This window comes from Spodoptera frugiperda, chromosome 7 (assembly GCF_023101765.2).
Source record: "Spodoptera frugiperda isolate SF20-4 chromosome 7, AGI-APGP_CSIRO_Sfru_2.0, whole genome shotgun sequence".
Classification (NCBI taxonomy): Eukaryota; Metazoa; Arthropoda; class Insecta; order Lepidoptera; family Noctuidae; genus Spodoptera; species Spodoptera frugiperda.
The window spans coordinates 2,395,207-2,417,934 of NC_064218.1; the positions used below are offsets into that span (position 1 = coordinate 2,395,207).

Sequence of the window (22,728 nt, forward strand, 5' to 3'; positions counted from 1 at the left end):
ACAACTGACGGATGAACTCGGTTCATCCGTGATCATGGCGCCTGCAACAGTGCCGAAGTATCGGAAACTCATAGACATAAATAAACATGGTAAATATCCCGTCTCAAGTTCTAATGATTGGCCCTTTTATTTAGAAAGTGACTAAACACAATATAAGACGTAAACAACAAACCGTTAATATATTCGAATTTAGTTTCAAGAGAAAACTTATTCCTCGACGATGCTGATACAATCTAAAACACATAAAATAACGTAGCCTTGCCTATATCTTAAAGTAATTGCCTACAGTAATGCTTTCTTACTACGGCACCTAGCAATACATTGTCTTGAACTATCCACGGTATTCGATAACCTTCGAAAATGCTATAAGTTCTCGTTCAAAATTAAAAGCTGTTGAAATTCCAAATACTTTTTTCCGATGGAAATCAGTTCGACTGACAATTTATACGTCTTCAGATTGTTGAGAATTTGGGAGATAAAAGTTTTATTTCGTATAATTTACCTAAGCATTAATTTGAATATAATTATCGTATAATGTACCTAGCATCATGGGATGACAAGAATCTTGCATTAGGACACTGCAAGCACAACTGTACTAATAAAATCTTAAAACCCAAAAAGCCTTTTCAAGCTGGTAAATAATATTATCTCTACCAGGAGTAGTAGGCCTAATACCCAATTACCATGATGTGAATCAATGGATTAAAGACACAGTCCATTTCATATACGACCTCTAAAACTAGGATTAAATTTTACTACAAACACTATCCTGTAAAATTATGACCCTAAGTATACAAGTAATTTTCATTACCGTAACACATAACTTAGAATAAGATTACACCTCCTGTATTTTATCGTCACCATAATATAAAAAGTTCTCATTACCACACGGTAGTGGTTTAAATAAACTTGTTTAAAGCCTTACCGATATCTAAGACATTAGTTCACAGTAAATGAGATCATTCTTCTTTATGGCTTCAATATGTGCTTCTATGTTCCTAAATGACATTTTAACGGGCCCACATGCATACGAAATGCTATAAATAATGGTCTATATGGTGTTTTCTAAGTAGCCAGTTAGGATATGGTAATGGGCGCATCTAGAGACGACGATAATTCTGTAGTACTTTGAATAAAAGGTGTGTGAGATTTAAAGTAATCATTTGTTTATCGGTTACAATAAATCATTGTTCACTGTAATACTTACCGCGGGTTGTTATTGAAATATTGATGTATTAATGTACTGTAATTATGTTTGTGACATTTTCAACAATGTTCTCAATCGCTTTTGTTTTACTTCCATTGTCTGTTTATTCTACAATGTAAATTGCTTCTCAATAATGCGTCGGTAATTTATAGCCGTGTAATATAGCAACATCATTATCATGATCAACACAAAGAGGGGTGTCAGCGAGATCCCTTTCAAAAACACGCGTGACAACATTTTCAATATCATCCTATACAATTTATTATAGGGCAATCTTCCCATCGGCTTTCCTCACAATTGCACGTCAATGTCCATTGATGTTCTCTCATTCACACTCGGACCTATTTTGCCAGTCGCCCCATATTAATGTTCCATTTTAATTAAAAGTTATGACGCATCAATGTTAGCCCCTACGAAAATATAGCGCTTCCATTGTATTCACGTTGATTTGTTAGCGTTCCCCCTTCGTATGACCTATGCCGTCCATTTTATTATGACCTTTTGTATTTTATTTCTCATCTGTAACACCGTATGCATTCAAAGGTTCTATGGATTTTGGCTTTGTATTTACAATGTCTGTCGGCTTGAATGAATTCATGTCTGTCTCTCTTACACCTTTTGTGGTGTGACAGTCATGGTTGCCCAAGGGATTAGTGGAATCACCGTGAAATTGTTCTATTTTATTATTATTCACTTTGGCTTTTTCAAATAGTAGAAGATTGTCGTGTGTTTTGTGCAAGTTACCTGTATCATTTCTTTTATTTGTTTTTTTGTTCACACCTGATGTAAGTATAGGCGGTATTCTGCAACTTTTGTTGCTATTTTTTGCTACTGTCTGTCTCGTCCTTTATAATGTCGCCGATTTATTTGTCTTGTTCTTGTTCAGTAGACATTTTATTTTTTACTTTTGAACATAAATTGCTTAACCTTCAATTGTAAATGAACACGTGTTACCGTTCCCTTGTTTCATCATCTTGTACTTATTTAAAAGTCCTCAACCCTTGTAAAGAACCTCTTGAAACTCAATGCAGTTCTGGCTAAAACAAAAGCGTCGTCCGACATGTGCCCCTACGCAGCTGATTGAGTGATTGTTGATGCTGCGCTTTTATTACTAACAATTGGTCGTGATTACTAAACAAAAGGGGAACGGCAGTGTTAATGGTTCGATGCGAATAAAAAAATTAAGACGACGAGGATGCATTGTGAATCAATGAGTGTAAGGGTTCAAATGAAATGCCTTGGTTATTTGTTGGACCAACGTTTAATACAAGTGTCTGAAGTTAAGGGACTGAGTTAAAATAACTTAAAAGGCAAACGAGTGTAATTAAGCACAGATTTCAATGGTTATTCCAAAGCTGCCAGTCAACACCAATATTCAACTAAACCATTGTTTTCACATTATTAACTCCTTCGCCAAACAAAACTTCATCTACCACTGTTCATATGTCACGAGTAATTTCTTCTACTAACACAGCACATCATTATACTGTTGTTTCTACTGAGAGTCCTCAATTAGTGTTGTCTTTGCCCCGTTCATCACTAATTGACGGTGACATGACGTCATAACATAGTAAACCATAATTCAGGCTATGTTTGCCCAACAATAGAAGGGAATCTGACAGTGAATAAACAGTTTGATTAGTCCTAAGATGATTTCTGAGATTTGATGGTGTAAATATATGGAATAGTGGAGCGAGTGAATTGAAGTGTTTGTTTTGTTTTATTGAGGCTATTATAGCTTGTATTGATTTAGGCTGTTCTCTAAATATGATGGATGCTCATGAAGTGACTATGTAATTAATGGCTTGGAATGTTTTTGTTAATGATTCTGAATGAACTGTTTCGCTTGTCAAGTAATCATAAATGTGACAGTCATCGCTATCGTAGCTTTAGGTTTGATTAATTATTGAGTGGACGAAATTACTACTACTACTAAAACATTGTTTAGAAATGAAAAGAGAGCTTCTCTTTCTGTTGCACTTTTCTTCTATAACTGACGCAAAAGTATAGTATAGCTTCGAAGAACAACAATGCTATTTAATAACGAGAATGAATACAAACATGTTTGAGTAAAAGCAATCCCATCAAAAACATCCTGTAAAAAACCCAAGTCTCGCAGCTCAGTCTTTCTACCGTCAAAAGTTGTGAGATCCATGTAATACCAAGTCGGTTAATCTATTTAGTGTCTACTTGAAGGACCTTCTGTCTTAAGTTATTACATAAGTTATTATCATGCCAATATTAAAAATATTTAACGTTTTAAACAAATAGATCGACTTGGACATCGCTTGATTTGATTATTAGTATGTATCACACTACACAGCACGACGGGCCAGCGACCAACAGGAACAAGAGTTTCAATCGCGTGAGGCGCGAGAGACTAAAGAATCTAATATAATATTGTAATATTCATTTTGTTTTCATGCGATGTCCAAGTCGATCTATTTGTTTAAAACGTTAAATATTTTTAATATTGGCATGATAATAACTTATGTAATAACTTAAGACAGAAGGTCCTTCAAGTAGACACTAAATAGATTAACCGACTTGGTATTACATGGATCTCACAACTTTTGACGGTAGAAAGACTGAGCTGCGAGACTTGGGTTTTTTACAGGATGTTTTTGATGGGATCTCACTTCTTTTTGTAGAGCCTTTCTTTTTGATACCATCTACTTCTAACGAATTTTGTTAAAGGTCTTATGATATTTTCTTATTTTTATATGTAGTCTTCCTCTTTTTCTTTTCCGGTACTACTTCTTGAGCTTCAGCCACAGTTTTTCTCAAAGCCCACTCCCTGTCTCTATGGGCTTTTCTCGGAGGCTTTGATGTCTCAATTTTTGACAAGTCTGGACGGTAAATACTTCTTAATCTGTTGTATTCACAAATTGATGATTCCTGCGCTTTAATACTTCCAAAGTCGACATTAATGAGATGTAAACCGCCCAGACTTGTAACTCTCGAAAGTGCCACGTAAGCTTGACCGGATGTGAACACTGCAGAACCTATATCCATCAGCGCATTACTTAGGCTTAGGCCCTGACTTTTATGTATAGTTATAGCATAGGCTATACATATGGGAAATTGTTCGCGATGAACATAAGCTCTATTAATAATTTCAAATTTAGTTTTGACCAACTGCATAAATAACTTTGTAATCCCATATATTTATATGGGATTACAAAGTTATTGATGCAGTTGGTGTATTTGGAAAACTGGACCGAAATTACAAAATATTTAAGTTTTCCCATGATTAAGACACTAAACTCTATATGTATTCCAAATATGAAGCTTCTAAGTCTGCTAGAAGTGCCTTGGACTTTTGATGATCGGTGAGTCAGTGAGTGACAAAATTTAGAAACTTTAACAAGTTGTCATTCTTAAACTACTGGTTCAAATTGACTGAAATTATAAATATTCCGTGTTTATACAATGCCGGATTAGTTACTGAAGATTCAGGTTTCTTGCTTTATCCACAACCGAATTATAGGGGGTCGAAAAAGGCCCGAATTGCTTCGAGAAAAGGATGGTACGGCAGTGCCGCTTTTTTTGCTCGACTTGGCGGGGGCACTGCCGTGCCCCCAGATTAGCACCTGTCTAATATTGAATGTTTTGAACAAACCACGAGAATATAATAAAGCCAACACAAATATTGGCCCAAGATACTTGGTCAAATTGTCAAATATTTGCAAAGCTATTTCACGTGGTTAGCAAACATTTCTCCCAAGTGACACGCTTCGAGTTTATTTTATGGGCTATTCTATCTGACGTATGATTGTCTACCTCGGTACAGGCGGAATTTAGATTTATATAGCTTTGGAAACCGTTGGAAAGTTTTACGGCTTTATTGTACTTAGGACATGGTGATATGTGTACCGCAGAAAATTTTAATACTTGTGTCGGTTTCATGTTGTATTCTTTTACATAATTTCCATCATCCAATAAAAAGTGACTTTGGAATAAAACAAAATTCTTTCCGACAAACTCAAATCTGCTTATAAACCTCTCAAGATCACTGTTAACACTATTTGTTTTACTGCAAACAGACAATATTTCAAAAGCTGTCATAACCTCAATCCTTGTTTTCCCTCGTCGATTGATTTAATATAAACATAACAGTTCATCATAATCGGATTGACAGGCAGCTATTACATTCAACATATTTACATATCGCTCAAATTCTCTACCACTTTCAATACCTACGTCACTTGCGAAAACAACTACAAACTCGTGACTTTGGAATTGTTAGTTATTGTATAGTATGAAGCTTGGAAATTTCCGGTGCATCGTAAAAGGGCTTTTAACAACCGAAATTAATTACCGATATCAATCCAAAATCTAACCTATTTTGTTCATAAGCGAGACTGGTGAAATGCAGATATGTTTTTTAAAACGTTGCCCCATATTAGGAATTTTTCCAGTGTCATGGGTGCGTTTACAAACATACAAGTTCACATACACATCACACCCATACCCGAAACAACAATTTATGGATCGCACAAAGAGTTGCGGGAATCAGACCCGCTACACGTTGCACAGTAGCCAGTTGCTAACCCACCTAAATATCGGATAGGAACAAGTGATATATCTCCTTTCTTTGACGAGATAGATTATTTTATTTTATCCACATATCGACATATACATGCCGAATCAAATGTACCTATACTTAAGTAGTCTATGAGCGTCATACTTCCAATGTTTTCATTAAGATCACGTCTACGAAATTGTTTTATGGAATCAGTACTTAGAAGTTTTGTTAAACAAACTGTTGTTGTTACAATCTAATTAGACCGTTTCCTTTGTACTAGTTTTGGATCCTGTTTTAAGTGTTTCATTGCCAATCAATAATATTAGCTATTTGGTCTGACGTGTGTCGAGTTCAAAACAATAAACACTCTTGAATTCTAGAATCTTTCCTCTTAGAGGTCTAAACATCTAACCGCATAGCAATTAATATATAAGAAACCCGCGATTCAAAGAGAATAATGTTCTAATTTTCGCAAATAGATGGCGCTTTTTATTTGAGACCGTTTTCTGAATCGCGGTGTCAGGTATCATAATATCAGTTGGTATATCAATTCGGAATACAAGTTTACGATAATCACTACCATGTACTTTTATTTAAATCAACCCCCAGCTTAATTACGATACTCAGGTTTAAACACAATTATACTCTTCTTAAACACAATTTCCTTTATTGTTTCTCCTTATCATATGTAATGGAAGATTCAGTTCATCATTATTAGACAAATGTGGTTGATTACATCCAATGGAATCTGCAAGCACCATCATTCAAAGGTTCCTGTCATCATCACTTCTCACAGATTGTTCCACTTGAGACAAATTGGAAGTCATGCTATTCAATGAAGGAAATGGGTCATATTAATGTGGACAGGCGATAGTTATGCCAATAGCTGCTGTACTTCCTAGTGTTAACGCCGGCGCTAAGAGTCATACTCTAGTACTTCTATCAATTAGATGTTCAATTTCTAAATCAAGTTCAACTCATGACTATATACAGTATGGAGATCACTCATATGATTTAAATGAAACTACAAATAGTACTCGACCGCAGAAGCATAATACAACTAAATATTTTACAAACAAAATAAATAAATTAATCAAGTATTAATATCTGTGCGATCAGCTTCATGTTTCTTGACCACCAAAGAGCAGTAATGTTGTAGGTTGTCTAGGAATGTTACAGACATGCCGCGTGGCTGTTGTAATGCCGTCATTTGTAAAGAGTGTTCAAATTAGCTCAAAGAGTATAATGCATTTATTGGCTTAACTGTTGGGCCTATTTCGCTCATTTTTGTATATTGTCAGCCAAGATAACAAACATGTAGTTTAAATGAAGTCTTAGGAGGTTTCCCCATACGATATGATTGATTTGAAGCACAAGTAAGAACTAAGCAGGGTGGTAACGAAAACCAAAATAAAATCCATGTTTTTACTTCAACATCAGATTCTCAGAACAATAGTTCAGGTTGTTCACGTCAATGAATAATATAATCTGACTTCAAAGTAGTTTTAGCTTTGATGGAATTAAGTAGTATGACACAATCGTTTGATTTTTTGTCAGTTTTTTTTATTTTACCTTGGATTATTCAGCGCCCACATCGCGTCTCAATGTCAACGTACCATTTGTAAATGAGTTGGTTACACTTTTTATTGCAATTTAGTCTCTATTGTGTAAGTATAGGATTCATTGTAGGAGTAGATTGATTGGCATTACCATTCTTTGCAAATTGATTTGTTTAATCTAGATGCAATTCGGTGCCATGGAAACATATTCTATTGAGGTAAAAAATCTTTCAAATCTGTACTGACTTGGTTCCCTAAGTTTTTACAAATAGAAGGTCTTTAGACTTTTCTAAAACATCTTTCATAAGTAAGTCTGTAGTTTTCTATTCTTATTCTATCTGTATTTAACCACAAACAAAAAAGCCATTTTACTATAAAAAGATATGGATTGCTTCATTAAGTCCTCCATAATATTTATACTTGTGGTTAAACCTAACCATTGAATACCTAATCTTCATCGTTCATCACCATTGAATCGAAATTGATGACATAATTTTTCCAAGGACCATCAAATGCTTCTTGGAAAACCGAAGCTAGAAGGTATTTCCATTTTGTTGATTTGGAATTATGAATTGCATACTAAGACAATAGATCACTTCGGATAAGATGGATACACACTTTTGTTTGAAGGGGGAATATCATCCAATTATTTCTCCTGAGTTTAGTGAGGCGAGAGGGGGTATCAGACTCTTACTGACTAAAAACCACCCCGTTCCTTCTCCTACTTTTCGATGGATACGACCTAGCCTTTTGATTAAAAGTCATTCTATTAAATCTTTTTAAGTTTGACCAAGAACAACATTATTATTAAGACCTAATTCAATATTGCAATGACATCCTATCCTTTGATTTGTAATTTAAAGCCACCAAATTGACCTGACAACAAACCTCCCAGAATGTACACATAACTACACATTAAGCTAAACATCCAATTTCTCATGGTCTCCCTTTATATCATCTTTCCGCACTTTCAACGGTCAGTTTATACTGGTTATTCATAGCTGTGTGTACTATGATCCATTTGGATCCTAATTACAGCTAATTTGATCCTTGTGGGTGCTGATCGTCCATTGAGGTCTCCAACGCCGGTATCAATCACCGTTGCTATTGTGTATACTTGCGTCAGAACAGTTCGGTTCCATTCATGGATCTTCGATGGGTAATGGATATTGGATCTTAATGCTAATTGATGTAGATTCAAGTTTAATGATTTTTGCTTCTGGGTTCTGAGTAGGATTCGCCGAATTGTTAGGCTTCTCGGTTTTCGCTACTATATTTTTGAAACAGTCTGAACTTTTTTATGTTTATAAGCCGGTAAACGAGCCGACGGATCACCTGATGGTAAGCAATCGCCGGTATAAATCCATCAAGCCGTTTAGGCTGTAGAGCGTGCCAAACAATTATACAAACAAACATACATACATACTCTCGAAAAACATAACCCTCCTTCTAGCGCAGTCGGGTAAAAAATACATTTAACTTTGTTGGATTGACTTAAACAAAACGTAAACTATTCATAAAAACCTTTTCCATCTTGTTTTGGAAACCATGCGTTTAAGTACACGACCATTATTTTTTCAATGTCATTTTTATGGTACGTCATTACCATGGTCATGTGAGTTTTACGACCACGCGGTACATTTTTGTTGCGCTTTTGACCCTAAGGTCACGCAATTTATTTTTGTCTCAGTACTGTAACGTTATTTTACGCATTGATGTTGAAACGATAAAAATATAATTTCTAAACTACTCGTAAAGAGGAAATTAAACGGTTTTTATTGCCTTTTATTTTTTGGGGATGAGTGTGACTAATGGGAATGTAAATTGGTTCTACTTGGTATTCGTATAGGAAGTTATTTAGTGACAATTAACTTATAAATCTAATACATATAGGTGTAATAAAAGAGTTTTGAAAAGTACCTTTCGAACCCGCTTCGACGTCGGGCAAATTATTGCACTTGTATTTCGATTTTTGACAATTGAAATTAAAATTTTTTTACTAAACATCACTGGGCTATTTTCGGCTTTTCAATGATTTCTCAATAGTGGCACGAAGTCTAGAATTGTGCAATTTACTTTCAAAAAATTGCTGACCTCTATTACATTTGTCTCATTGTCATAACACACCTCAGCCACATGAAAATAAGCTAAAAACAGACACAAAACTAACATAAACACGACCATATTACGTTGAAATACGAATAGAAGTCGGAAATATCAATATGTATTTCAAAATGTAATTGCATCTTAGATTTTCCATTTAGTTCCATACCAGTTCCCGTCAGCTCAAGGCATTTGTAGGCGATATAATATCCTGTATCATAACTGCCATAATATTTTCACACACATGGCTGCTTGCTGCTTATAATGAAACGTACAGAGAAATGGGGTTCCGTGAGGACAAAAGATAAAATATGAACGGACCTTATATTATTAGAATTAATACCTTTTTGAAAACTTTTCCGTTTTATAGATTTTTTTCGTCTATCGTGGGTGCGTTTACAAATATACAATTTTACATACATATGACGGCCAGGACCTAGTCCAACAATTTGTGGATCACACAAATAATTGCTCCTTACGGGAATCGAACCCGCTACACGTTTCGTGGCAACCGTGGATATTGCAACGTAGGTATATTTAAAACTGTGAATTGTAATCATCAACAGCCTACAGGCGTCCTCTACATATAAGGGTTAGCCATAATCTCCATATTTGGCAGACAATTGCATTATAAAAAGTTCATGTTTGGTAAAGAGCGCTGCTGGCTAGTCTCTGTGGAATGACAATCTCTTAGGATATTTCGAGAAATGAAGCGGAAAGTGTAGGGCATAGTAACCAATGTATTTTATTCTTCCTTAATGCATCAATACACCGCACGGTCTACTTTACTGTCACCACATATCAACCACAATTACTACAGCTATAAAAATAAGCTAAGAAATTCTATTGCAGAAGAAAATATCCTTTATAAATATATGTATGCAGTGACCGCTAAAAATAAACCAAATAAAAATTAAATCGTCTCATAAAACTAAATAGATGCGAATGCAGTTTATAATTTACATTGTTCTCAAATACAATGCTATCAAAATACAATCTTGGACACGAAATGAATTTTAAGTGTACGGAACCATTGGTATTCCGGACAGCAATTACGCGACCATGACTTTTGGCGTTCCTTACCTATAAGGTAAAAATGGGACACTATTACTAAGTATCTGTCTAGCTGTACGTCTGGCTGTCTCTTTCCAAGCTATATTGGGGAAGGGATAAGATATATAAGGGGGAAAATCATCCAATTCTCTTACTAACTAAAACCGCCCCGTTCCTACTCCTGATCTTCGAGCTGGAGCCCCCGTAATTCCGCTAGGTATTCCGCAGGATCAGGCATCAGCCCTATTTCGCCCAATATTTGGTGTTCAGATAGCAACACGGGTGCTATCTGAACATAACATAGCTAGACAATTAAATCTCATAAGATATATTTCTATTGCCACTATAAATGGGGATCCCATACTACAAACCTATTTTACCCTTTTTGTAAGTAAATAGTACAGAACCTTTCATTCGCGAACCCGACTCATATACTAGCTTTAAATTGATGTTTTAAGTGCTATCTCGATTTCAAATATTGGCCAGCATCGATTTAGGTAATAACATGGAATTATGGATACCATTTGGAAAGTCTCAATTACTTTCAGTTTCTTTTTCTAACTGTAATGTGATATTAGCTAAACTTTCTTCTAATTTTATCTGTGAGAACTAGTAAAGGTCTTTGGAAAGTGAAACTGATATTGCATTAGGTCTAACCATTATTTTTCTCTTTGAAATGTAAGTGCTTTTTAAGTAATTTATAAGTGCCATTTAAGTTTTCTATCAAAGCTATTGTGTTAGAGAGAGAAATAATCCAAGTCATATGCATCATTCTTCATCACCATCATCATCATCAATAACAGCCTATTCGTGGCAACTGCTGACCAAAGCGTCTTCTCGTACGGAGAAGGTTTGAGCATTAATCACTACGTTTACTCAATGCGGGTTGGCGATTTCAAACTTATAATCAGAAATTCCCAGGTTTCCTCGCGATATTTTCCTTCACTGTTTATCAGTGGTTTCTAAATAATTAGAAACTACCACTAGATAAACTTAGAAAGGTAATATTGCTATTTCATCAGTGATTGCAGTCACCAGCTAATTCGGCCTTTGAATATCCTTAATTTAAAAAAAATGTAGCTAATGTACTCGAAAGTAAATTTTCTAGTTTTATTAACATTGCCAAAACACCTCAAGTCCTAACCGAAATTCCTATGACATCACCCTTCCCAACAGTTACAAGTGTTTGTAAATTCAAGGCACGTGTTTCTCGCTAAACTATTTAGACACGGCTAAATAACAAAGAGAACTATTTTTGTCTTGTTTTATATTCAAGAGGCTATGTGCGCAATCTCATCGGACTGACGACCCCAACCTAGTTGGGTAAAAGGCTATGCAGAAAGAACAATTCAAGTTTCGTGAATCGTGAGATGTAACTACAGAAAGTACAGCATTGGTTTTTATTCAGTCTTGATCAAATCAACGCAAATAAAGTGTCCCATCTTAATACATGACGAGAAGTTGACTGCACGCTAGGCGCGGTGGCTGGGCAACCTGCTGCCACGCAACGTGGGCGCAAGTCTTTGTGTGATCAACAAATTGTTGTTTTGGATCTGATGTGGACGTGGATTTGTATATTTGTATATTTGTAAACGCACCCATAAAACAGGAAAAATCCTATAGTGAGGCATCGTTTCAACGATTTGCTACAATTATTTCATACAGACCCTTTACCATCCCACATTTATAAACATTTGCACCATATCTCTGATACATTAGTTACGGTTCTCTCGTCTAACACTCGTGTCATGACTTGATCTTAATCTCCCGACGGGCTACAGGGAACAGCTCTTACTTTAATTCCGCATGCCTTACCCGCATGTCTACCTACATTCTCAACATCAGTAAGAAATCTTGCACCATATTTAGCAGTTATATCAACCGGGAAAATTGTTCTATTTCTGGCTGTGGTTTTAGAAAGGCTTTTTAGGCCGGTTCCATTAATTTTTCTTTTATTTTTAAGTTACTCGATTAATTGGAAGAACCAACCTTAGAAATATGTACCGTAAAACATGGCAACTTTACCATATTTTGGAACAAAAATCGAAATATAGTTTTAACCATAAGACGCATAGAAACCAAAACTATATATTTATAATTGTAGTCTATCTGACTCACTTTACCGTAATCGTCATTATATACAAACGCTTACTTTAGCCGTAGTAAAGAAAAAACAACATGGGTAAAGATACCAAATTTTTGGCAACTTTACCTACGCGCCGTATTCATCGTGTATTGCATATTAAAGAGTTGTTGAGGTACAGAGGGCTTCATCTAGGACCTCTTCGTATTATAATGCAAACAATATGAGGAAATCTATAAAGATAACGGCTACACAGACAGTCGGGAAAGTTGCCACGGGTTTCATCGTAATTTACATACAAATAATTTGTTACGCTCGGGGTTGTCAAAAAATGAGAAATATTTTTATGACATGTATATGACGGCGCCACCATCGATATTTTGAAAATAACGGTCGGCGAGCCTATATAAAGCTGCGCACACGCACTACTCAGTTCAGTCGATCGACGAACGTTGCCCAGTGCACACCTATTACTAGTTTGCTACATTTGATTTTCAATTAATTAAAGTGAATAATTTGTAAAATAAACGAATAAAGAAAGTGATAGTGTGAAGACTTTGTGTTTTTTTTAAAACAATGTCGGAGCCTGACGCTACATCAGAAGTTGCGGATCTGGACCAATCACCACCATCAAATGAACGTAGTAATCCAATAGTGGAACAGATGATGTCATTTTCGACCGGTATGGAAGCAATCTTTAGGAAAATTGCCGACAATATGACATCTCGTCAGTTCGTTCAGCATGGACCGATAAAATTGGTCAACTACGACCCGGATGAACCTGAATCTGACATTATCAACTGGTGCACCCTTAGTGAAATGATAATTGAGCAGAAAATGATAAAAGGAATCGACTTAATTCTTGCTCTAACCCATTCTCTCAAGGGGCGTGCGGCAACTTGTCTGACGAATGTCAAACCGGACCAAATATCATGGCCGGCAATCAAAGAAATGCTAATATCAAGATTTGCGAAGCCTATGATGATTCAAGATTATTTCGATCAGGTAATCAAATTTCAGTTGGATAGCAAAGAGAGCCCTGCTGAAGCAGGAATGCGATTATGGCAATTAATTGAGAAAATTCCGGAAGTGAATATGCCCGAGAAGGTGATTGCTGGCTTTGCCATTTCCGTGCTAACTCAGTGCGATGACAAGATTCGTCGAGAATTAAATTCAGTGATCATTAACGACAAAAACCAGCTATTTCGCACTCTGCGTGGTTTTACACTAAAGAGACATAACGACGACACTGGTTCATCCGATTTGGACGCAAAACGCTTTAGGAGCACTACCCCGTTTCGCGGCAGCTGCCACTTTTGCGGGAAACATGGTCACCGAGGGCAAGATTGTCGCGACAGAAACAGATTCGGCATGAAGAACTCTGCAGTGGCAGCGAAGGTGGAGCCAACACGGTCTTCGGGTTTCCCACAGAATCCTCGACCGTCTGTGGCCTGCTACGTGTGTGCCAGTCCCAGCCACGTAGCATCCGCCTGCCCTATGCGTTACAAAAAGAAAGAAGAGGCCGCGGGCGCCGCCGCCAGTTCCGGCAAGCAGGTCAACGTGTGTACTCGAGCTGCACGTGGATTGATTGAGATAAGTGGTATTAATTTGCCTTTTGTTTTTGATTCGGGTTCAGAATGTAGTTTGATTAAGCAAAGCTATTGTAAATTTCTCAAGGGCGAGCAGTTTCATGAACAAATAGCTTTAAAAGGTGTAGGAAGTAATAATGTGATCTCTCTGCTTCAAATCAAGTGTGCTACTAAATTCCAAAACCTTAGTTTTGATATTACTTATCATGCTTTGCCAGATGAGTTTCTCAGTGAAGAAGTTTTATTAGGCCGTGATGTTTTACAACTAGGGATTTCCGTTCAGATTAGTGACAATAGCTTAACCTTTTCTGAGAAAATTATTTCTAATTCTTGTTCAACAGTATCGCAATATAACGAAGACGCGATAGATACGGACCTCGTAGGATACGATAAAGAACGTTTGTTAGGTATACTAAGAAAATACTCCGATAACTTTATACATAGTTTACCCACTACCCGCATTAAAACTGGTCAACTAAAAATCGATCTTATTGACCCTGCTAGAGTTGTTCATAGGAGACCATATAGTTTGTCTCCCCTGGAGCTCGACATTGTTCATAAAAAGATTCAAGAAATGTTAGATGCCCATATTATACGAGAAAGTTCGTCTCCGTTTTCAAGCCCTATTTTATTAGTGAAAAAGAAAGACGGTAGCGATCGGTTGTGTGTAGATTACAGAGAGCTCAACAGCAATACTCGTCCGGATAGTTACCCCCTTCCTTTGATTAGTGACCAAATTAATAAATTACATGGAGCGTGTTACTATAGCATTGTCGATATGGCTTCAGGTTTTCACCAACTGAAGGTCCATGAGGACTCAGTGGAGAAGACTGCCTTTGTAACACCAACCGGCCAATACGAATTTTTGACTATGCCATTTGGTCTTAAAAACGCTCCTCAAGTTTTTCAAAGAGCCATTAATTTCGCGTTAAAACCGTTAAAGGACGATAGGATCTTAGTCTATATGGATGATGTACTTTCGGCATCAAAAACCGTTGATGAGGGACTTTGTCGACTTGATAAACTACTAGAAACCTTATCTCATGCCGGATTCTCATTTAACTTTAAAAAATGTTCTTTTATGAAAAGGGAAATCGAGTACTTAGGTTATGTCGTATCCTCGGGAGCTCTCAAACCTAATCCTCGCAAGGTTCAAGCGTTACAAAATGCCCCAAAACCCTCCACAGCTAAGCAAGTTAGGCAGTTTATTGGATTGGCCACATATTTTAGGCAATTCATCCCAAATTTCTCAAAATTACTCAAACCCCTGTATCCACTAACATCCAGCAAAGGTCGCATCATTTGGAATACTGAACATGAGAAAATTCATAGTGAAATAGTTAGGCAATTGACAACAGAACCAGTACTCAAAATCTTTGATCCATCCTTGCCCATTGAGTTACATACAGATGCCAGTAGTGATGGATATGGGGCTGTCTTAATTCAGAAGTACGATTCTCTCCCACATGTTGTAGCATATTTCAGTCATAAGACCACTAGTGCAGAAAGCCGTTACCATTCATATGAATTAGAAACGTTAGCTGTTGTAAAGTCAATAGAACACTTTAGACGTTACCTTTATGGCCGTCATTTTACGGTATATACAGATTGCAATGCTTTGAAAGCCTCTCATTCAAAGAAAGATTTGACTCACAGAGTCCATAGATGGTGGGCCATTTTACAATCCTACAATTTTGATATTGTCTATAAGGAAGGAAAGAATATGGCTCACGCTGACTATTTATCCCGGAACTCCCCATTAGATGTTCATAACGAAGTGGCAAATTCTAAATTGTCAATTCAGGAACCTTCCCGTCTTAAAATTGTAAATTTTTCAGAACTTGAAAAGGGATGGCTATCCGTTGAGCAACAACGAGACTCTGAAATTTTAGACATAATCTCTAAAATACAATCGAATCAATTACCCTCCGAAATCGCCCATACTTACGATATTAGGCAAGGCATACTGTACCGTAAGGTAGAACGCGCCAAAGTTACTAAATGGTTACCAATCCTCCCACACTCTTTAATATGGTCGCTTATTAGCCACGTTCATAGTGACATAAAACATTTGGGCTATGAAAAGACACTAGATAAGTTGTATGACCTTTATTGGTTTAGTAAAATGTCTAAATATGTTAAGAAGTTCGTAGATTCCTGTGTGGTTTGCAAGTCCTCAAAGGGTCCATCAGGTGCCCAGCAAGTACGTTTGCATCCGATTCCCAAGGTTCCACTTCCATGGCATACTTTGCACTTGGATCTCACAGGAAAACTGAGTGGTAAGAGTGACCGCAAGGAATACTGTTCCGTCACTGTTGATGCCTTTACAAAATATGTCCTACTGAAGCACACATTAACACTGAATTCCATTGACGCTATCGAAGCTGTAAGAGACTCAGTACATTTGTTTGGAGCACCGAAGAGGATAGTAGCCGATCGTGGGCGCTCTTACGATAATACAGACTTCAGGAACTTTTGTAAAGACAACAATATTGAATTACACCTTATTGCCGCGGGTGCCTGTAGAGCCAACGGACAAGTGGAACGCGTTATGCGAACTCTTAAAAGCCTACTTACAATAGCCGAAGGTAATTCCGATAGGTCGTGCCAGGAACAATTAGGTGAGATCCAACTAGCACTCAATAGTACTCGATGCAGAGTCACTGGCTTCACCCCAATCGAGCTAATGTTCGGAGTACAAGGTAACTCGTTAGGTATTTCTAGAATTGCTGCAGGTGCTGAAAGTCCTCCCAGACTAGACTTAGAAGCAGCACGATCTAGTGCATTAGAAAATATAAAGAGACTGGCTCAGTCTGATGTTGCTCGTTTTAATCGGGGTAAGGCCAAAATAAGACCCTTTTCAGTAGGAGACTTTGTTTTCGCGAAAAGTGAAGAAAGACACCAATCTAAGTTAGACCCAAAGTATAAAGGCCCCTATAAAATCACTGCTGTCCTAGAAAACGATAGGTACGAATTGAAGCATGTTAACGGGACCAATAGAACGTACAAAATTGCCCATGAGAATTTACGCGAAGTACCCCGCGATCCATCAGGATTTGTAGAAGTAGCTGAAACTTATAATGAAGGTGACGTGACGGTGAATGTAAATCAGAGTAATGGTGTTCATGAAACTGATCGCAATAGTCCTAACTTAGCTGTAATTAATGACGGTGAAGATGAATTTTCTGATAGCGACACTGTATCTGTCGATGGTAGCATTGGGTCGACTGGTTCACGTAGCTTGAACGCTAATAGCGGTTGTTTAGGGGATTCATCGTCGGAATCACCTGATCCAATTAGCATTGTAACTACTGCTATTGTCCACCACAATAATGAATAGTAAAATTAAAGCAAATAAATAAATTAAAAGAACAAAAAAAAGAGATATTATGGTGTGTGAAAAAAAAAATGGGTTTTTGCTATAGGGATTGCAAATTCGGTCTAGCATTCACTATGGGGAAATCTGGTCTAGCTCAGTCAGCTAAAGAGATTTCCGGTATGGCATGATCCAGTCTCCGGTTATGAAACTGATGAGAGGGATTTATCTAGTCTCCGGTTATGAAACTGATGAGAGAGATTTATCTAGTCTCCGGTTTTAAAACTGATGAGAGGGGCTTAAATGGTTCTAATATGCTGAAGGGCTTGCCGGACCAGCACATTGTTGTAATCTCTTGGTATTGACCTCACAACTTTTTGTGACTGAGTATGTCAGGATGAGCGAACAATTTGTTGTCTTATTCTCAGGTGCTCAGCTCAGGTATGTCAGCATGGCCGTGACGGCGCCACCATCGATATTTTGAAAACAACGGTCGGCGAGCCTATATAAAGCTGCGCACACGCACTACTCAGTTCAGTCGATCGACGAACGTTGCCCAGTGCACACCTATTACTAGTTTGCTACATTTGATTTTCAATTAATTAAAGTGAATAATTTGTAAAATAAACGAATAAAGAAAGTGATAGTGTGAAGACTTTGTGTTTTTTTTAAAACAATGTCGGAGCCTGACGCTACATATATTTAAAAAAAAATTATAAACCTTAAACCTAAAGTAAAAAAAAGCATAAATATCTGACATAAATATTGTTCCCTTTTAAACTAAATTAAGTTCTAAAATTTTAAGTATTTATGTTTAAAATTGTAAAAAAAGGCTACAAAATAATGTTTAATCTTTTGACTTTTTAATTTTTTGACTTCACTATCTCCATAGCTAATTTTAACATTACTTTCGTATACTTTTTATATTGTCTAACTCCGAGTTATCTGCGGTTTTGTTTCATGTGAGCCATTTTGGCTCTAAAACAAAAGGTATTATTAAATACATTATAACTTATCATCCAGGACATTCACTATTATGCTGGGAAATTTAGGTATTCGAAAATGGTTACATACACACAAACAAGAAAAAACATTTATTGCCAACCCTAACTGTAGGTAAAGTTGCCACAAAGCAGGCCGTGGCAACTTTACCTAACCTGTGTCAACATTACCGAAGCGATTATTTATCAATAAATTAAAGAAAAAGCAATTGCTGACATTACAACAGTAATCCCAACTATATTATACATACAAGATCAAAATTTCACTCACCTGTGACAAATAATTAAGGCTCTGTGAGCACAATTTAGGAACTACTAACTTTTAGCACATTTTCACGCATACATTGTGACGGCCATTACTGGCATAATAGCAGTCTTACGTCTACGCAAAATATAGTAAATATTTCCTTTTAATGTCTAAAAAATACTACTATTACAAAACAGAATTCAAGTGGGTAGATTTTTAGATAAATGAGTTTATACTGAATACCTATAGTATGGTAAAGTTGCCAAGGGTCCGGTAAAGTTGCCATAGTTTACCGGTACTCTATAAGTACTAGTAGGTGTTTTCTATACCAGTAATATTAATATTTATCAAATGTATGCAAATCGTTTTACTTAACTAGCTCCTTCCAGCGGCTTCGCCTGCGGTCCTGTGGGATAAAAAGTGTCCTGTGTGTTATTCCAAACCATAGCCATTTACTTCTATTCCAAATTACATCCCGATACCTTCAGTAATTTTGATGTGATTAAGTAACAATATAAACATACTAACAAACACTGGCATTTATAATATTAGTACCTAAGGTTTTCGAAATAACAATTAGAGATAGACTCAGATTATAAAGAAATAAGGGACAAAAGAGATAATTTTAAAAATACATATTATACGCTTTCTTCATGGTAGTTTATTTGCTAAATACTACTTGGATAAAGCCTTGGAAAAGTTAGACATCTTGCAAATCTATACACCAAAGCAGTCCAACTAAACTTCTCAATATTTATTATCTTTGGTCGGCTGATTAACATCACAATCCACCACGCTGCACAGCCAAGTGAATCAATTCAACATGGCATCATACGTCTCGGTCCAACACGACCCGATAACGCCAGGTTATATTTACGCATTAAGCTTCACTTTGATCCTTATCAAGGAAATCTTTAAGGTCCTATTTCATTGGTACACTATGCTCATCGTACAATTGTAGTGTCTACAGAGAAAGAACAAATATTAGGGTTGATAAATTCGGCATCAATAAACAAGTTGTATCAAGTTTTCTTTTTCTTCTCCTCTAATAATATCTTCTAATTTATTTCGTTGCGGGATCCAATACAGTCATTCATGTCCCTGGGACGCGCCGGAGTGTTCCGGTGTTTTCATGGTTGTACCAGGGCGGGTCAATAAGTCCGTGACTTTTTTTATTTCTTGTTATTTAATTAAAAGGGCAACACTGCTCCTGTCAACAGGCATCTATCAGTTGACTTCTGGCAAAATTTGAAGAAGCTGCGGCTTTAGGTTTGTCTTTGAGAGCCATTGATTGAGCAGACTGCCGCGTAATTTAAAACAAAATGAAAAAAGGGATTTTCGTGTGCTCATTAAGCATTATTTTTTGAGAAAAAAAATCACCACGCAAACCAAGGTTAAGCTTGAAAAATATGATGGGGACTCTGCACCATCAATTTCAATGGTAAAAAAGTGGTTCACAGTATTTCGTTGTGGCCTAAGGAGCACGGAAGATGCTGAACGTTCTGGACGCCCAATTGACGTCTCTACACCCGAAATCATTGAAAAAATCCACGATATGGTGTTGGCCGATCGGAGATTGAAAGTGAGAGAGATTGTGGAAGCCATAGGCATCTCATATGGCTCAGTGGTTACAATTTAAATGATCACTTGGCTATGAGAAAGCATTCCGCAAGATGGGTGCCGCGATTGCTCACAATCGATCACAAACGCAAACGTGTGACAACTTCGCAAGCGTGTTTGGCATTGTTCAACCGTAATATGGACGAGTTTTTGCATCGTTTCATAACCGTGGACGAAACATGGATCCACTACAACACACCACCACCCAAAACAGTGGGTTTCTCGGGGTGAATCGGCCCCAAAGAAGGCCAAGGTGGGTTTGTCAGCCAATAAAGTCATGGCGACCGTTTTTTGGGATGCACGCGGCATTATCCACGTGGACTACCTTCAAAAGGGTAAAACAATAAATTATGAATATTTTGCCAACTTATTGGGTCAATTTAATGTGAGTTTTAAAAAAAAACGACCGCATTTAACCAAGAAGAAAGTTCTTTTTCACAGGACAATGCAAGGGTGCACACTTGTGCAGTTTCCATGTCGAAAATTCAAGAATTGGGCTACGAATTGCTACCTCATCCACCCAATTCTTTGGATTGAGCCCCGAGTGACTATTTCCTGTTCCCAAACTTAAAGAAGTGGCTTGGTGGAAAGAGATTTTGAAATCATTTCACAAAGTAATGCTCATTTTGGTGACCTCGAGAAATCATATTTTTGGATGGGATAAAAAAATAGGAGAATCTTTGGGCAAAGTGTGTGGATCCCAAAGGAGAGTATGTTGAAAAATTAAATAAAAAAATATCCGTAATCCTGTATTTTATTCCAAAAGTCACGGACTTATTGAACCGCCCTCGTATCTAATGTAGATCCTGGCATACAGAAATTGCAGAGGTATGGGAGGTTGTGGCAGGCTAAGAAAAAAAAATTGCATCAAGTTTAAAGAACTACTGTCAATAAAGAAGTTTTGGGTCTCAGACGAAATATCTTAATCACAATTAGGAGCCAATAAAATAAACATTAAGTTGACAAGCAAGAAGAAAGTTTAAAAACATCTGGCAATAAAACATGATCTATAAATTAGAGCTGTTAAAATTTGTATCGATAACATAACATTAAAAGTCCATTCAGTACAACGGAAACAACTTTATTATCTTAAGAAATGGCATTAATTGAGATTATAGTAATCGTTCTCCAATCTCGTATTACTTGTTCTAAGCATACGTTAACTGTAGCTTCATTAAATGTGGGTTAATAATAATTACTACATTCCCAACCATAATTGGATTAACTGCTCCAAAAATTAGGTGAGAATGAGAGCGGCTTACATCTATATCTTTAATGCATTTTTGGTTTATTATATTGCCTTTAATTGCATTATATGAACATTTACAACTCTATAACTCTTCTGTGAAAAGCCATGATTTTAAAACAGTTCTTTTCAAAGTCCTAATCATTAATATGAAAATGAGGTGAGTGCGAGAAGAGCCCTTTGGTCAGCAGTGGCCACTTTAAAGGCTTTTGATGATGATGATCAAGATGCAAAACACCAGCAACCTAAATACCAATAAATTTCCAATAGCTAGTTGTTTTCTCTAATGTACAGTTTTCCAATTAAAATTCAATACTTACCACTTACTCTCACTGACATAACAAAACCATATTCAACCTTCGTGCGGTGAGGTCGTGATCAGATCAATAAGTGGACGTGACGATGCATTCAAACTCGTCTGTTTCCGATAATTCACTGTGTAGCTCCTGTTTTTACCTTAAGTGGGTGACCAGGGACGGAGTTGGTGGTGTTGTTACAGTAGTTTTTAATGTAGCAACCTTTACTGTACCGATAAGTTATGCTGTGAGGAAAATTCTACATAACAGTATAGTTGGACCCAGCTGCACCCTAGTGTCATCCCTAGAACTTAATTAAGGGTTTCGATCTGATTAGTCGCTATCCCAAATCTTTAGATGTAGGTACGACACAGACAACCCAGTTTGCAATCCAAACTATCAATACCTAAAACAGCAAAAAGAATTACCTAGTAATTTATTTATGGGAAATGACCAAATTAACAGGTTTGCCCAAAGAGACAGATGGCATAAACTACACGTTTTATCGTCACGCCTCGAAGGCTCACATACGTTACTCTTTACCATGGCTGTATGCATTTGGTCACGGTGTTTGTAATACCGTTGGAACTGAATGATGAAGTGTTACTTGATGCAAATTGGTGATAATTGGTTATGTAGAATTAATTAACTGTCAATTTGATAGTTTAACACATCTTGTAGTTAATGCAATTTGTCTTCGATGGTATCAGATTTCGCTGATATGTGTATTTTGTTTAAGCGTGAAGTATTTTTATTTAATTTACGCCTGTGGGCGATATTGTTAGCATATTTTTTAACTTTATTAATAATTTGTACCTTATATGTATTTGTAATAGACCCTAAACGGTATCACCATTCTAGAAAGTATTTTTAAACATTT

The 22,728-nt window shown here is 36.7% G+C and overlaps 1 protein-coding gene across 1 annotated transcript in view; it reads left to right on the top strand.

Annotated features, from left to right (window-relative positions):
- The window catches only part of LOC118266198 (putative phosphatidate phosphatase), a 106,028-nt gene that overhangs the window by 73,547 nt on the left and 9,753 nt on the right, over positions 1-22,728 (top strand). The window lies entirely within an intron of this gene.